Raw genomic sequence first — 14,859 nt, 5'->3', positions numbered from 1 at the left:
GCATCAGTCTAGTCTAGTATAGTTCATTTTATTTTGTCACACCCGTCTGGAAAAAAAAGACCTGATTATGAGACCTGAATCAATAATTTTAAGGAAATGCAGTAGATAAGTTTTTTGTCAAGACTTTGGCCAGACTTTAGCCAGACTTTTTCCTGGTTCATTTAATTAACTTGTATGAAGTTTGTTTCATTGTCATTAGTCTGGTATATGTTTGTTTGGTTGTAGTGAATGTTTAGAAGTCATTTGAATATTTGGAGAAGATGTGGATATGTATAATAGATAAAAATCACACACAGACAGATAATGAAACAAATGTTCTCACCAAGAAACTGATTTTTCTCTTAAGGGACCAATATTTCAGGGTTGTTGTCTTTAAAATAAACCTGAATGCTAGATTTATATCAAGAAAGGTACTCTGTTTCATTGCAACATGAAGAAGGTAGGAACGTTGTAAATAATTATACGAATATTTTATTCAATATGTTGCCAATTAGAGAAAAGACTGGAATTTTGTTAACAAATTGTGTTACATGGGGATATTAACATATCCTATATGCATACAGAAAGGTTCACTGAAATGGTGTCAGTGCTATCACTTTTAAACTAAGAGATACACTGTTAAACTTCTGTAGTTCATCTTGGTAGTGAAAAGATTTCTTTTCAAACATCCAAATTCATGTTTTAGTACAACCATTAGCTTAATATGTTGTTTTACCATTGACATATCTACCATCCTACCACTGATATTAATTTTCCTTCTATCTCGCTTTGTATTTAAATATTGAAATTAAAATTCAGTTTAAACACTGAAGTTACTTAGCACAGTAGCACCCCTTATCTGACTACTGTAAAATTATTTGAAATAAGGGAGAACACTCAGTGGTAATATCTATCACATCAAAGGTCAGAAATAATTTTATTCTAGAGGAATATACTCAGGAAAAGTATACTTTCAGAAAAAAAATATTTTGCTCTAAGTGAAGGATAACGTGGTTTATTTGCCATTACTATGTCCCACTCTAAATCTTGAATGAGAATAATAAATGACATGTCTCATGTTAGACTTATGAGATAATTTGGAGTGTCATTCAGCACATATGTCAGGTGTGTTAGTATTATTTTTTTTTCAGGAACAGCTTGATCGTGCTTCTGCTTTCACTCTGAGAGTGACAAGATTTTAAGACTTTTAACATAGGTAGCCATCAGCAGGTCTGTGGCAATAGAATTGATTGTATTGCAGAGATGTGCTCTAAAACACAGTGTTTGTCTTAAAAAAGAAAAAAGGAAAAAAAATACAGCTTGGTGAGAAGAACTTGAGTGTTAACTGGCACAGAGACATCTTTCTTGGGTGATAATTATCTAAGAGGGGGCATCTTTCATCATCACTGTGGTAGGTTGCTAATTCTGAACCCCAAATATGCCAAACCAAACTGTTTCATTGCTTATGACATTATCATAAGCACACAGCAACTCATTTTGCCCCAAACCAAACTCCTGCATCTCCTCCTGTTGCCTAACAAGACCTACTTATTATTTAAAATATTTGGCAGTTCTTCAGTGCTGCTTGTGGCTTGTGCCCAAGTGCTCTTACTGCTGCAGCAGAAACTTCTAGCACCTCACTAATTGGCATAAGGTTTTCTCCTTCAGTAGACCAGATTAGGGACATTCTGTTCAGCCTGATATCCATTCAGTTGTTTTTTCTTAGCTTATTTTTTTAATTCTGCATAATGGGATTTTTTAATTTATTTTTTCCCCCTCTGATTAGCCCACATAATTCTATCATAAATTCTGATTGCAGGCATGGGGAGGGGTTTTGTAGCATGTGGAAGGGGATGGAGACCAGGCCCTGAGTAAGGAACAAGTAAGCAAAAGAATTCTTTTGAGATATTTTTATTTGTTTTATCTGATTTGAAGTAGAGAGAACGTCTGTCTAAAGTGGAGTCTGCTCTGAGAAAGAGGAAGAGGGAATACATGAATTTTAAATAATTCCTGTTTAAACGGAAGTTACTTTATTCAGGAATGATTTGTGATTGGAACGATTCACTGTGATCTCACTGATAGGATTCTGCTGGCAGAGGCTTCTGTTTTTCCTGCCCGGATGTATCGCCAAGAACCTGAGACTGTAGAGGTCCAGTGGGAACTGAAGACAACTCTTCCTTCCACTTCTGTGGCTCAAATGGAAAAGACATTCGGGATCAACATCATCTTCTCTGGGATGGCTAGGAGCTGTATTTATTCTATAACACTAGGTATATTGACCTAAACTGAGTTTAGAGCTGTTGATACTAGGCTTTGCACTAAAGGCATCATCAAAAAGATGACATTTTTGAGAGACAACCCCCCCTTACTTTTCCTTTAAAAGCCAGTACAGACTTCAGTAACAGGCAGTTTGCTGAAGGTGTTAACAGCTCTTTGAGGTGTCTGTAATATGCAACTGGGTATGCTTTATTCAGTTAAAACTGTTTCTCATATATTTTATTTAGAGGTGTTTAGAATATGTCCCAGCCAGAAAATAGTAATGAATTCCAAGCTGTTAGCTTGTAATGATACAGACCTCCTTAGATTTTGGAGGCATTTGTTGTTTAAATGTATGCTTGCAAATGGGGCTTTCCTGGCCTTCAGTCCAATTGAGTTTTTATGCAACCTGCTAAAACTGCAAAGCATTACAATTAGCACAATGGTACCTGGAAAACTGCTGATATTCTCACTTACAGCTTTTTACTGCTAGCCTTTTTGCTTATATCATGATAGAAAATCATCTTAATCCACAAGCTGCTAGGATGTGTCATGCAGTAGCTTATGAAACAGGAGAATTAACAGTTTTCCCAGTGTCCTGAACAGAGCCAAACTCTAACACCCAAAATGCTTTTTTTTTTTTTTTTATCCTACTATTTTTTTTTCTCTGTAGTAAATAACTGCTGGATTAGTTTTACAAACATAGTACAACCGTGGCAGGATAAAACCATCATCCTGGGGTCATGATTATTTAGGACAGCCATCATTTGGCTGTTCAGTTTAGGAACTCAACCAAATTTGAACATGTGCAAGACATCACTAGCACTGATTTTATACCTGTAGGACCATTTTGTTCATTTGTTTGGTTTGTTTTTCCAAAATATTCTTTGTCTACTCTCCTGTTCTATTACCTTCTCTATCTGGCTAGAGGTTTTTGGATTAATACAGCAAAACCATCTGAAATATGTCTTTATGTTCAGCATCTACTGTGTCTGAGAAGATGCAGGTGCTTAGAAAATACAATGTCTTAGGAAATATGCAAATTATAGGCTTATGGAGGGATTCAAATTCAACGTTTGGAGCATTACATGGATAGCTGTCCAAATTCAGGTGTGACCATCCCCATTTATCCCCTTATCATGCTTAGCTGCATTTTGTTTCTCTGTGACCTGTAATGAGGTGACAAGGTCTCTACCTATTGCGCCATGTTTTGACCACGTCCTGAATACTGTAGTCACTCAGTTTGCTTTTCTGTCCAGAGCAGCCAGTACACGTACTGTATGTTGTTTTTATGTCATACGAACAAAGTACAAGAGGAAAAGGATTATGAATTCAGAAAATGTGTTTCTTGCCTAAAGCTTTACCAGTCAGCTGACAATAATCCAGGCAGACAGACCGAGTGATCTCTAATTTGGTCTGATTCTTCTGAAAGGCTGCTGCCTCTCTCTTGAGAGGGGAATAGCTGTCAGAGCTCTCCTGTTCTGTGTTTCTGATCTTTCCGTTTTGGATGAAACTCGTTTCCTAAGTTTCTTTACAGAAGGAGGTAAAATTCTGACATCCGGGACAGCATTAGGGCTTTTATCACCTGCATGGGTTTTCACATCAAAGAGATTGGGTAGCTGCTTGTTTTTCAGACAGTGCCTTTTTGACCTGAAATGTTCAGAATCAGACAGAAACAGTCAGAAACTGAATTTTTATTCATAAATCTGAATAATCAAAACAAAAGTAATTCATACATCCTACAGAGGATCTCCAAATCCAACATACTTCTACTCAAAGACACTGCTCTGATTTTCCACAGCTGGCATTAGCCTGCATTTCTCAGAACCCTTTGGGGGTTGGTTTTTGCTTTTGTTTTTGTTTTCTTTGTTTTTGATTGTTTCTTGTTTTGTTTGTTTCCTGCTGTGTAACAGGCCCTATCCATGCCTCCTTTTCCATTGACTTATCAAGTTTTTAAACGTCATGACTGCAGCAACAGGGTCATTATAGCCGAACTCCAGACAGAGGTAATGACCTCTGTGTGTTTTGAAGTCAGCAGTTAGAATCAATGCCTTATGTGCTTAACTGTAAAGCTGAAGCATTTTAAATAATTTTTGTTTAATAATTCCTCTGCCCTTGTTGTGTTCTCAAATTCTCAATTTACTCTTCCAGAAAAGTAAGTGGAGTTTTCCTGGGTAGGGCTGACTCATCTTTTCCATGGAAGTCACTAAGCCTAATCCATAAATATAAACTTCTTAAGATCAAGCACTTTGCATCTGGAAAGGTCAGAATGGTATATATTTTCCTGAGGGGATAGAAACCTCCTCAATATATCCAGGAAGACTTTTATCAACCATCCATTTAAAATTACATAAAGTTAAATATCACTTTGGAAAGGGGATTATTGTGGAGAAAAGTGGGGATGGAGTTAAAACTGTGTTTATTATATGTTACTAACAAATTTAGACTACAGGTTTAAAGCATAAAAACACAGTTGTTTACTAGTTCTCCAGATTAAGTTTTTTTTTCCTATAATGTTTTGTTTATCAGTGTAAATATAGTATACAAAATGGTGTAGCACAATGGATCCCAAAGCAGTCCAATTTTTTCTAATTCCAGTGGATCTACATCAAACCTGAATATGAGCCAGTCTTTCTCTTTTCCTGCTTTTGTTGCAAAAATTAGTTCTGGATATCAAGAAGAATTGGTGGTCTATTTAAACGAGAGTCAGATTAAACAGATCAATTATTGATTTTCTTTCAACTGGGTAGTTATATTCTCATTATTTGTGACACAGTGTGTGAAACTAATTAATCTCTGGAAAATGTTCATCTGTGATTCAGCTACGCCCATTATACTTCTTGGAATATCACACGGAAAATGAAGCTACCAAAAGGAAACATCTGTTTGTATCTAAAACCCCAAACATTTCTGAAGTTTAGCAACATGCATTCTTCTTGGGACTGCCACCTATTATACTCAGCTCTAGAGCAAATACCAAAAGGACACTTGAGGTGACCTTTTGTATCAGATTAAACAAAATGAGAAAACACTTGGTAATCAGACTTCCTCTGCTAGGCCATGGGAAACAGAAGAGCAGAAGAACGGATACAGCTAAAACATATTAACTCATTCCCATTTACTTTAGAAGAATTCAGCAGTGAAAAGAGCAACTAACTGTGAAAAACCTGAACTCTGTAATTTGGCACCTCTTGAAGTGTGTCTAGATTCTCCCAACTAGGGCTATCTCAAGTAGCAGAAAAATGGAAGAAGATGCAGAAAAACAGAAGAAGATGAAGAAAAACAAATGACTAGAAGGTATTATGGGGGAAAGGTTTTTCTTTCAAACCTATTTCTTAGGAAAAAAATATTGTTGGTGGACTTCAATTTTGTATCAGCGTTCCTGCTGCATGTTAACACACACTGGCTTTGACTATTTTTGTGACATTTCTTTAAAACGCTGTGGATTCCAGGGGTCACTGTGCTTGTGTAAATCTGCAACTCCCTTACTTGTTGATGTGCTGAGCAAAGACGGGGGAGGAAAACAAACCGGCTTTCACACTCAATTTAGGCTAGCACAAGCCAGGACCCTGTTAATGTAATAGTCCTGCTGCTGTTGGATGCTCATTCTTTCTGTCTTACCATCCAGCATGCATTGGGTAATAGCAGTACTGGTGGTATGCACTGCTGCTCCGTGCCTCTCCTTGGCAAGATCACTGGATGGCTTATTTGCATATATGAATGACAATAAACAGATAATAGAAACAGTCAGCTCTACTGAGCAAATTATAGGTCTATGATCAGATTGCATCCCCCTCTAAAAGGTTAACAGATAAAGCAGCCATCAGGGAAGGAAAGATATATGTTTAGTTGTCACAATGACTGCGAGTGTTGTGCTATAGGTGTATACACCAAAGCCGTAGCTAAGGAGGTTCAGCTTTAGACCTTCAGTGCACAAGAGGTATGTTGGCTTGGTTTGCCAATGGCTGTTTAGTACCACAAGTGATTGTCACAGCCTGCCTCCAACGTGCCTTACTCCTTGCTGCTGCTGCTTCCCATCCACCGCAGTTGCTCATGCTCAGATCTTGGAGTCCTTCCCTGTGTGGAAGTGCTCAGTCCCTGCAGGTTTCTCCTAACTGGATGGGACGCAAAGAACAGCCTCCCTCTGTCTTCCTGGGAGGAGCAGCTGCAATGAGAGTGGGAAAGCATGGGGACCCCAAGGTTTCCACCGCAGCCGTGTGGGCAAGAAGCCCAGAGGACAAACTGTATTGTCAAGACCTGTTGTGTAGCCAGTAGGCAGGGATGGGAAAAAAACAGAGAGGGAGATTTTGCCTGGAGACAAAACTGCATGAGGACAGGGAGGACAGCCAAGAAGGGTTTGGTGAAGGAACAGGGTTGCAGCATGCAGAACCTTTGACCGGGTTATGAAAATTCAAGGCCAGAAGTGCTTGTAAGATTGTTTTGTCCAGCTGAATGATACCACCTCCATATCCCTGTCTGACAGGCAGGAGATAGAGCTCGCTTTCTTTTCTCTTTCTTTCTTTCTTTCTTTCTTTCTCTTCTTCTTTCTTTCTTTCTTTCTTTCTTTCTCCTTCTTTCTTTCTTTCTCTTTCTTTCTTTCTCTTTCTTTCTTTCTTTTTCTTTCTTTCTCTTTCTTTCTTTCTTTCTTTCTTTCTTTTCCTCCCTCCCTCCCTCCCTCCTTTCTCCCCCCCCATCCCCCTCCTCTATTGGTAAAGTAGTCAGAGATCTCTGATGGTAAAAATTTCTTGGAAAAAATTGGCCCATCTGCACAGTAGATTGCTGCCTCCAGCCGCGGTGTCATTGTTTAGCAGTAAACAGGGCTAAAAGCAGTTTAAGTAGGAACCCAGGCTCTTCCTGGCTCTGGGGCAGCTGGAAGGAGAGGCACCACAGCCAAGTTTCTGCCTGTGCCAAACAGCATCACTGCTTGTCCCTTTCTCCCTGCACATGTTTCAGGACATCACACTCGATTTGCCAGGCACCTGGCACGAGGCTTATGGCTGAGAGTTGGTGCTGTTAAATCACAAGTAATGGCAAAAATCTCATTTCTTGGAGGTAGAAGTAATTTCTTTATAAGCTGCTGAAAGTCATGGGAAACTTGCACTACTGAATGAGGTGTATGTGTAAGTTCCCACAGGGTAATGGTGGTGTTGGCTGGACTTGGTGGGATAATTTTTGGCCTTGGAGAAGAAATTTCCTGAAATGAGCATTCAACCAGTGGTGATGTACCCCTTGTGAACCTGGCAGGCTCGGCTTTGAGAAGGGTTCAAGGCACACAGGTGTTTTACACAGCCTGGCTACTCACTAGAAGTCCATTCTGCCTTGAACATCCTGTTTTATCCCTAACAGTCAGAGACCAGTAAAAGCTAAAACCCCTATAGACTCTAAAGCTGGGGAAGCTGACTGAGAGAGAAAGCACTACTGGATGTCCAAAATAGTAGCTGAAGTTTTGGCAGTTTGGAAACTAGGGATAGGGAGAAGGGAGCCCTACTCATTTTCAGGACAAAACCAAAAACACATGCGCAAGCATATATGTATATATATTTCTTAAAGTGTAACCCTTATGTGATTTTTGTCTTTGTATCATTATTTTCTTCTTCTACTGTGCTCAGTCTGAAATTTCCTTCTCTCTCTTCACTTTTTTATTTTCACCTATCTTTCTGTATTTTCCTTCTACCTTTTCTCTAACTACCTGCTACTGTCATTGTTCCTGCACATATATTAGAACCCTCACAACATTCTTTCTGTCTGGATGTTCATTAACTTTTGTATTGTATTAAAAATATATATATATTTTTTTGAAGACTGAGGCAGCTGTACTGACTGATTTTCTCATGGTAACTTTGAAATGTTTCCTGAGCACAGCTTTTCTCTTCTTTCTTCGTAAAAATGAGGGGCTTACTAATCAACTCATTTAAACCCCTTGAAAAATCTTAGTTCAAAAATGTTGCCTCACAAGGTCATCCTTGGGGATGAACAACTTACCTCTTCTGAATTTTGATGTTGTGGCACATAATCACAAAGCTGATATATTAAGATTATAAACAAGCTAGCCTTTGATTCAACAATGTATATACAAAGCTAGATGACACAGAAAGCCTCTGCATGTGTATTCTCTGCCTGAGTTTCCCTAGCAGTCTGCAACATCCATGACTCTAGGCCTTTTCCCACCGTACATGGTTCCTCCAGAAAACTGTGGAACATTTCTAGGGAGGATAGTTTTCATTGACCTTTTTCTCCCTGTTTTACTTGGATTCCCTTTCCCAACGAAAAAGCATGCTTATCTTTTTCTTTCCCTTGTCCAAACATCCTTGTTTGACTTGTTGAATGAGTTTATATGTCTCCTTCATAAAATTTGGAAGTATATTTATTCTGAAATTAGTAATTTGCAGTCTCCAGCAACTTTTATAGACATAAAAAATAGTTGCTTTATTAGATTTTAACCTCCATGTTGCTCAAGGCATATCCAGTTCAGTACATGATGTTAGGTTTAAAGAATGACTGTGGACTCCTGTTTGGCAAAGCCGTGAAATAATCCTACTCAGATACTGAATTCTATTCCATAATTATGTCATAACTTCAACTGGAATAGATTTCCGCAAATTATTTCAACAAGAAAACATCTTAACATGTTAACATACCTTAGATCCTTAGGGCCTGCCTACACTCATGAGTTGCGTTGAGAAGAAGCTGCTGTAGGAAGCTGCAGTAGACAGGCTTCCCTGAAACCTGGAAATTGCTTCAGCACAGCTTTCAATGAATCATAACACACCTGAGATGAAAACTAGGAGTTTAAGGTTGTTGGTTCCTCCATTGTTTTTTATTGTTAACATTAATCAGACAGGTGAACTTGGGGGAAAAATAGAAGGCAAGTAATTAATATTGATTTTAAAACTGGCCTCAATAGTTGAATAGGTGTTTGGGAATGCACTTTCTACATGTTGAGGCACATAATTGCAAACAGTATTGGCTGCATGCCTGTATAAGTAGCCACAACCTAGTCACCACATCTGGTCCCAGAATGCTTCTTCACCCCTTGGTGAAGCTGCCCTGTGGCCCTTCTGATGAGAAGGGGCGCTGCCTCCAGGACTTACCTCCCCACTGAATGTTTTCTTTGCAATCATGCTCTTTCTGTGGCAGTTATTTTCATGTCACTTCCTGATCTAGTTTTCCTCAAGAATCCAAATATGACTGTCACTTCTTTCAGACTTAGGAGTTGACTTAAGCCAACCATAGCCATGGTTCAAACGTACACATTTGTATTATTTAAGTAGTAATCGAAGCTATTTTACCTTGAACTATAATCTGATATCTTATCTAAGGGATGATTTAGGAAAAGTCATGCAAACAGAACCGCTAGTTGAAGATGTTGCTTTTTCTCTCCTACTCACATAAAATGGAGTATATGTGCTGCTGAAAATCAAGTATGTCCATTGCCTGGATGCTTTAAACGTCTAGCAGTGGTGGGGTTGGTTGGCAAGAGTTTTGTTTTTTTTTTTTTTCCCAGAATGAAAATGTCATCTTGGTATTGGATTTCAGCTTCTGACTCTTAAGCCTGTTCAGATCACTTCCAGCAAAGGTGGCAAATTAGGTCATTCTTCCTATCTATCTAGTGTCCATAAACCATTAGAGTGTTTCTCATGTAGTACCTTGGAACAATTTAGTAGATTTTTGTTATGATCAAGCTTTCCTCTCATTTATCAGTGTCTTTGAGAATTAATCTGTGTTTTAGTATTCAAATTTTGTAGCTAAAGCCAGTCAGTGTTATCAATAGATATCTAAGTAACATTGAAACGTCTGATCAGGTGGCCCCACTTTTGTAATTGCTGCTTCCTCTTTGGAGTAATTTTATTTTATCATCATCACAGCTATTACAATCACCTTCTGTGAAAACACAGGCATAGACAACAACTGACACCAGGTCATGTCCAATTTAGAAGTCACTAGAGTAATTGCCAGCAATTTGCCCAAATGCAGTCATCTACGCTTCTTTTTTTTTTTTCTTTTTCTTCAATTCTCCTTGTAGTTTCGCTTTGATCAGTGTCTGGGAAGAAGTAAATAATGACAGTATTGGTCTGCACTTGCAGTTACTCTATTTAGTTTGGAGAAGGGTTATGCAGAAATGGTTTTCATTTACACTTCCCCTGTGCCCTTTTAGAGTCCCCTCGCAGTGAGTAAAATATTCACTTTTTTTCTCCTCCCCAGAGCATAGAGAAGCCGCAGCAACACTGTATGTTTCCCAATCATACAGAAATTATAAGCATTAGCAAAACAGTATAGTTGGTCTTCATTTTAATTTGTTTTCAATTGTTCAAATTGTCATGTTTTCTATCATAAAAAATATATCTCTGTGACTGAGAGGGCTGGAAACACACTTCAAAAAATAAAGAAAAGAAAAAAAAAAAGAACTCTCTCTTACAAAAATGACTCATGAGGACTTTGATAGTTTAAGGAAAAAAGCAAAATTTGTGTAAAGCTTTAAGATTGAAATTTCATCATGCAAATCAGATTGTAGGATTCATCCCCAGAAAATATTGTTAGATAAAGAAAAGGGGCTGTTTTAGATGAAGGAAGTCTTAGACATGAATTTTAACGTTTAGCTTCCTGTTCAAAATGCAGAATGTAATCTTGCTATGTGTGACTTTCTGGCTTGACTTAATGGATTCTGGACAGCCGTGACAATCCCTCCATATGTTGTACAGTTCAGAATTAAGGCCCTGAGTTCTAGATAGAGCTTTTCTTCCTCTTAACATCCGCGGAGGCATATTTGGGTATAAAAAAACCTTTGTGAATAACAATTTCTGAAAACAGAAACCACAAAAAATGACCAAGCCACACACAATTAAAAAACAAAACAAAACAAAACAAAACAAACAAAAAAAAAACGTGTTTTCAAGGGAGTTAATCTCCTAAAGTAATTTTACATATACATTTGTGCTACAGTTAAAAAATTTAGCTGTCTTGAAAAATCATGTTCAAACATAAAACATTTGAGGTAATTTAATAGTTGGCACTTAAAGTAACTGCAATTTGATGTTCAATTCAAACCAGATGTTTATTTTTTGCAAGAAGTATATTCTGTTGTCAGGGAAGAGAAAAAGCATTCAAGGTTATGGAGCAGACATTTCTTACAACAGCTGATTAGAACAAATTACCAAGAGGTTCCCTTCACGTTTGAAACACTGAGGCGTTTATGATCTCAGGCCCCAACAATTAAAGAAAACAAAAATAAAGGGATTGAAAATATACATACTGTGAGCAGTTAAACTGCAAGAATTCTGTGAATCCTAAACAGCTGGATTCCATTTGAGCTCAAAAAGTTTAATAGCATAAGCCTGCACATCTTCTTTTCCACTTCTGAGGATCATCTGCCAGATGGAGAAGTCCCCCGTCTCATTTCCTTGCATTGTACAACTGTGTTACAGAATAAAATTGCTTGATGTGCTGGAGCAGAACCAGTACTTTTAACCAGGGAATGATATATGGATCTTAGAGAAGATCAGTTTGATGTAAAGGAAACAAAGGTAATAAAACATCCAGCTTCAGCAGTTAAAAGTTTGCAAGAAAGTTATTTTATTCAGGTACCAAGCAAGCTGATAACATTGATAACATTTCAAGTACTGAAATCTGCATTCCTGGAAAGGGGAATGTGTTTGTGAGATCATGTTTTAAGATCACAGAGTCTTAAAACGTGCCCAGAAGTTATTTCCTCCTCCTTGTTTTGAATGATAGGTCTCCTGCTGCCATGCTAATTGGACACTTGACAATGACTCCTCTGTACATTGTCCAAACTAATATTATGATTTGGAAATAAATTCAGTAAAGAAAAAAAAAAGAGCAAAAAGTAATCCTTGTTCAATACAGTAGTAATCCAGCAACAGGGCTGAAAGAAATCAACAACATACTAGACCTTGCTCTGAGAGGAACAGCAATTTAATGCTGTTCAGACTCTTGCTTCTGTCTACAGTCACACACAGTCTCTGCAGAGACTGTCTGTGGTGTGTTGAGGAATGTACAATTCCTGTCTCATGTCATAAAAGTTTGCTTCCCAGGAAGATGCTGGTTCTGCTGTCTGTGGGACCCTTTGTGCACATGAAAGGAGAGGAGGGATTGCTTTTTGCCATCCATTTTAACAACACTAATTAAATAAAGATATCCACAGAGCACAGAGTACCATTAATTACAGCCCTTTTTGCAAAGAGTGCGTGTGTAGGGGGGGGGAATGGCACAGAAGCCAAATCACACAAGCGCGTTTTAAATATATGTGCTGGAACTCGACCAGCTCCAGCTCTGCTACAAGCTCAAGAGGGAAAGTCCTGCTGCTGACCCCAGGCACTGCAGGCAGAGGAACTTGAAAAAAACAAACTCCTTGGAGCAATCTTGAATTGCAGGCAGGGGCTGTAGGAGACAACTTGGCTTTCAGACAGTCAGCTTCCCTGGAGTGCAACACACAATGTCCAGACATGAAGGGGAAGCCAAAACCAGTGAGATGGTCACAGAGTTTCTCTGATCCTTTCGGCCATAGAACAAAAACATGGAGCCTTCCGAAGTCTGAACTGGTTGTTTTCAACTGCAACACTCAATTTTAGCCCCAAAGCACAACTAGATGATACTTTAAGCATCAGGTTAACTGATCTATGCTGGAGAGGATGCTGAAAGTTTGGTGTAGTTAATGGATCAATTCAGAGAGGCCAGGGAGCTACTGCAGCAGATCATTACAACAGCTCACTGACTACTAATACAGCATTTCCCTATTGCTAAACAAATCACTCCTTATGCATTTTTTTTCCCCAGTGTGTTGTTCCTGGAAGAACAAATATATGCCTCACTTGAGCCACAGTGTAGTCAGGCTTCTAGAGCTTGCTCAGCACTCCAGCAGTGTGAAAGAACTGCATGTGATCTTGAGACAGATCTCCTCAGACTTTTAAGATTTTAATGTCACCCACTTTTGTTAGAACTAACACTCAGACCTTCTTTATTAGCTGCAGCAAGACCATTGGCCTATTCTGGAGAGCTTAAAAGGGTGATCATTACTCTCATGACTGGCTTTCTCCAATCACTCGGTAACATATTTCTCCAGTTCAGAAGTTATAAAGATGCTTTTGCTGATTCCTGGTCCCATGCTTCAGCTGAGTTTGAGATGGAAGCTGTGTTTTTCCAGCTCATCTATCGTTAGTAATAACATTTCTACAAGCTGAAAGATACCTGTGGAACCCTATTGACTCTACTGGGGACAAGTGCAACTTAATCAGTATTTCTACTTGTGAAGATAACATTGACACTATCTGCTTACAAGTGCTGGTGAGTTGTCTGTCCAGACTCAGCGGTGGATAAAGTAACTGAAAGCATTGCTATTTGGCCTGGTAAGAGATGTACTTCCTTAAAAAGAGTTTCTCTAAGATTAAAGAGCAGTGCCAATTATTTATGTGAAGATACTGGGGTTGCAAAAACATGAATAAAAGCATATGTGCCTATTTGCTGCATCTTTTAGTGGGACTACCATGTAAGAACATCTTTGTTCATAGGATTCCAAGTGGTATTTGTGTCTGGGAAAAAAAAAAAAAAACACTCTATTTTTTCCTTGGAAGAGGATTTTCTCAGTGGTGCTGGAACCACCAAGTGTGCATGAAAGCAGCAATATCTGCGCGTTGCCATGCTCTGCCCTCTCGAGAGAAACCAGAGCGCCGGCAGATGGCAAGAGAGCATCAGCCCTCTGAACGAGCTGTGACTGCAGTAAATTGTGGCTCCTATAAAACCTGTGCAGTCTGTGCGCGATGAGAAGCACTGCTCGGCGCCCTGTCCTCATGCCGAGGCTGGCCTCTGGCGGAGTCCCTCGCTGCCGCTGCTCTCCAGCCTCCCCTGCTTCTTGTCCCGACCGCTCGGCCTCGCTTTCCACCTGAAGAAAGCTAGTACCACCCTGTGGTACAGTGGATTATTGCATCGGTGGGAACAGGCCCGTGCAGACAACTTTATTTCATGTAGTTTGGCTCATGTTTCGTGAAGTGCAATGTTTTCCTTGGTAGTGGAAGTGGTGAGAAACGAGGCCAATAATAGCTACAACGAAGTGATCTAAGTTCTCTGCTGCTAAATGTTCTTGCCAGTGCTGGAGGCAAGAAAACAGGAGTAGAGAGAGACAAAACTATGTGGCATTACCTCCTTCAGATGCAAATGAGTTGCTTGGATTTGAGGTGGTCCAAGCTGTTTTAGTTTGTTTCCACCCCTATTTCCACAAAACGTCATGTGTGTACTAACCTGCAAGCCTCAGGTGTCTGAGCACCAACATTTTATTCTCTCAACTTAAAACAAACAATGAAAAAACAACCAACCAAAAAGTTTTATCCTGCCAGTGATCATAGCTTCTCTGTAAATGGCAAATGAGAAAGCCCTTAATCACTTTTTCCCCATGGATTTAAAAAAAAAAAAAAAAAAAAAAAAGATAGAATGATTATTAAATATTGCAAAAGTAATACGTGTAAAAGTTCATATGTTGTATTTGCCACATCATTGTTAACTATATTATTCTGTTATTGAATTCTCAGAGTTGAATTCTGTAACAGGTTCACAGGAAGCCCTCAAGTCTGTATCTATTTCACCTTTTTTTTTTTTTTTCAATGCGCCAGACCAAAG

This window comes from Cygnus atratus, chromosome 2, assembly GCF_013377495.2.
Source record: "Cygnus atratus isolate AKBS03 ecotype Queensland, Australia chromosome 2, CAtr_DNAZoo_HiC_assembly, whole genome shotgun sequence".
Lineage (NCBI taxonomy): Eukaryota > Metazoa > Chordata > Aves > Anseriformes > Anatidae > Cygnus > Cygnus atratus.
Note: the sequence above shows the minus strand (reverse complement) of the source record.